Raw genomic sequence first — 3,927 nt, forward strand, 5'->3', positions numbered from 1 at the left:
TTTGATGTGGAGGTTAATTAATTTTCTTTGAGGTTACCCTGTAATTTACTAATTTATTTTCCCAGTTAAAAACACATGTTTGGTGTTTAAGATAACCATCTGTTTTACCTTGAAATTACTGGACTTCCTCATCTTTGGAAGTTCTGTATCTACACTTTTTCTCTCTTTTTGTTTTGTAGTTGGCATCAATATAAACTGATATTTCTGGTTCCCTATTTTCAGTCTTGTTTGTTTCACTTTTATCCTGGTGTGGTGCAATATCATAAGCACTGGACTGCTCTACTAACCACAAGGTTGGCAGCTCAAACCCACCAGCCACTCCTTGGAAACCCTATACAGGGTTGTTATGAGTTGGAACCGACTCAATGACGCTTAACAGAAACAACATATCTGAATTGAGGTTTGAGTTGTGATGTCATGTTTATTAATCTCAAGTTATGGTATGTTGTTGTTAGTTCTCAGTCCAAAGGATACCCTTAAGTTTTTGTTTTTTTTTTAAGTTAGTCTAGTTATTATAAATTTCTTTAATTTCTGTTTATTTGTAAATGTTCTTATTTTACCATCATATTTAAGGGACAGCTTTACTGGGTAAATGATTTTGCTGTTTTCTTTCTTTCTTTGTTTAAAATAAAAAATAAATAATACGCTTCATCTCGCCATCATCGTCTCTGTCTCCTCTCTGGTGTCACTATTTCTCTGGGTAGAATCCTGCACTCCACTTTTCTCCCTTGATGGTCCCTCCACTCCTGGACTGCAAAGTCAACCACTCCCCTTCTTTTGCTACAAAACATCTACCTTTACACTTCCAACCCTCACAATCAGTCCTGATAGCAATTATTCACTATAGTACCACAAAAGTCCTATCCCCATCTCCTTTTATCAGCCCCACCCAGACAAATTGGATACTACTCAGTGGAGACTCTACCTTCCTCCATGCCCTCTGGGCCTAGGCTCCCTCTTGAAAGCTTGTAAGCCAGGCACTTCTTGCCTTTGTAGCCCTCCATTTTGCGTAGCCAATGTCCAAATTGCCCATTCCTGTCTACTCTGTGTATGAAAGGGGAGTGGGAATGATCCTTGCTGTAAAGATTCATTCCTTCTTTTTGAGCCACTGCATCCATAAATGTAGGTCAAGTTCATCAAATTGAATCAGATTACTCTTTTTTTCCTCTTCTTTCTTCTTCTAGTCGAGTTCTGATCATCCCGCCATTGAAGCCAGGTCAAGTGGGTATTATCTGCAAGTGTGGGTGTTCTTGTGCATATGACCTCTCTTCTTACCAGCTGGACACTTCACTCTCCACTCGAGTCCCCTTTGGCTATGTCACTGTCTCTGGGCCCAGGAGTCCACAGGTCTTACCATACTGCTGGCCAACCAGGTCTCCACCTGGGTTCACAGGAGTTTATTGAACATGGTAGGACTTACCTTGCAGCTTCATTGTTGTTTTCCCTCAGTTCCCTGTATTGGTGACCAACGTGGTCACCAGTCAGAGCACATGTCTGTTTGTGTATTCCCCTTGAGTCTTAGTCTTGGAAGGGGGGTTTGCCCTGAGGGGACCCGATCCTGGGTAAATAATTCTTGTTTGGCATTTTTTTTTTCTTTTAGAGTTTTGCGTATCTTGTTCCATTGTCTTACTGCCTTTATGGTTTCTGCTGAGAAATCAGAGTTTAGTTTTATTGGTTCTCTGTACAGGTAACTTTTCATTTGTCCTGAGCTGTTCTCAGGAGACTTTCTTAGTCTCTGGTTTTGACAAGTTTGATTGTGATAAATCTTGGTGATTTTCTTTTGGGAGCCTATTCTGTTTGGTGTTCGTTCCACTTCTTGAACATGTATCTTCTCAGCTTTCAGATGTTTAAAAAAAGTTTTCTTTCAACAGCTATTCAACAATTGTCCTGTCCTGGAATTCGTATCACCTGTAGTTATTCTCCTTCCTGGTTTCCTACATAAATCTTAGGCTTATTTTGGGTTTTTCCCTGCTTTTCTCTGATCATTCTTCTAGTTTACTAGTATTGAAAGATCTATCTTCAAGATCACTAATTTCGTCTTCCATTGATTCAGATATACTTCTTTGCTCTTTCAATGTGTTGCCCATTTCTGACATCTTAGAATTAATCTTCTGAATTTCTTTTTTCAAGTTTTGTATTGCTTTAAATGTTTCCTTTTTATCCCTTTGTTTGTTCTTGTAGTGTTTTCCTGATTTCTTCTAAATGTTTATCTGATATCTTCTAAATGTTTATATATAAAGTATGTGAACTGCTTTAATTATACTTTTTCTCAATACACTGAAAACACCTAACTATAATTCTTATGAATTCTTTCTCAGGAAGTTCCATTACCTTTTCCTTCTCAGAAACATTTTCCATCTCTGCATCTTGGAAATTTGTTAGAGTCACTCCCTCTTGTTTCTTCATGTGAACTGATATAGTCAGTTGTCTCAAAGACACTGTGTTATCATTGGGTTTGTATTTAATTAATGATTTTATGTTGATATATTCTTAGGTTCTCACCAACTGCCTCCTGGTGGGTGGAATTAAAGCATGGAAGTGTATGGCCAGTTCTGTTGTAGTTCATGCAACTCAGCTTAGGTTGGTTTTGGCTGGTGTCAGTTGCTGATCAGTTGGTATAGGAGCTGATATTGGCTCCTGTCAAGTGGGTGGAACTGCAGAGGGTGTGGTTATGTCTGGACTGTGTAGGCATACACTCTGTCTCCTTTCAAGCATGGTAAGAAGTGAACACACACACATACACACAAGAAAATAAAACAAATCAAACAAGCACATAGTGAGAAAAGAAAATAATAAAGAACTTTATTTAAAGCAGAAAATAGAGGCAGAAACAAGAAAAAAAACAATGTAATATCTAAGAAGAGAAAAATGGGGCACTAAAATAGAGTTATAGAAAAAAATATGAGAGAAACGGCAAAAGAAGACAAAACTAAGAAACAAACAAAATTAGGAAGTGGGAAAATGAAAACAGCTAGAGACTAGACAGTAGCAAAGACAGATCAAGAGAAAAACAAACAAAGACAAGAAAGAGTTGAAAAAGGAGAAACAGAAGCACGAAACAAAATCACAGGCAGAAAAGATAAAAATAAAGTGATTGGAGAGAGAAAGGAGAAGCAAAAGGAATAAAAAAGAAAAATTATGAAAAAAAAAAGCAAAACAAAACAAAAAACAGTGCAGGTGATGGACCCAGAAAGAAAAAAACTCTGTGGAGATCCTATTAATCAAGAAACTCACAAAGTGTTTGGAGGATAGATGAGATGATAGTGTTCCCAGCCCTAAATGGAGTTGTGGAATGACATCAAGAACATCATTAAAAGACTGTAAAGAAAGGAAAGACCAAAGTGGATAGACGAAGAGACTCTGAAACCAACTCTTGAGCATGGAAAAGACAAAGCAAATGGAAGAAGCAAGGAAATAAAACAGCTGAACAGAAAATTTCAAAGGGCAGCTTAAGAAGACAAAGTACAAGGCAAGTGGTCGGGTCCCCTGAGTGCAAATCCCCTTCCAAGACTAAGACTCAGTGGGAATACACGCTGTGATTGGTGACCACAGTCGACATCGATAAGGGGAAGTGAGGGAAAAACAGCAATGAAGCGGTGAGCTAAGCCCTACAACGTTCAATAGACTTCTGTGAACCTGGTTGACCAGCAGTGTGGCAAGACCTGGGGACTCTAGAGTCAGTGACAGAGCCACAGAGGACTTAGAGTGGAGAGTGAAGCATCCAGCTGATAAAAAGAGAGGCCATATGCATAAGAACACCCACACCTGCAAATAATACCCACTTATCCTGGCTTCAGTGACTGGATGATCAGAGCTCAACCAGAAGTAAAAAGAAGAGGAAAAAAAAAAAAGTATTCTCATACAATTTGATGAACTTGACCTACATCTATGGAAGCAGTAGCTCAAAAGAGGGAACAAGTCCTTACA

Source organism: Chrysochloris asiatica, unplaced genomic scaffold, assembly GCF_000296735.1.
Source record: "Chrysochloris asiatica unplaced genomic scaffold, ChrAsi1.0 scaffold00155, whole genome shotgun sequence".
Taxonomy (NCBI): domain Eukaryota; kingdom Metazoa; phylum Chordata; class Mammalia; order Afrosoricida; family Chrysochloridae; genus Chrysochloris; species Chrysochloris asiatica.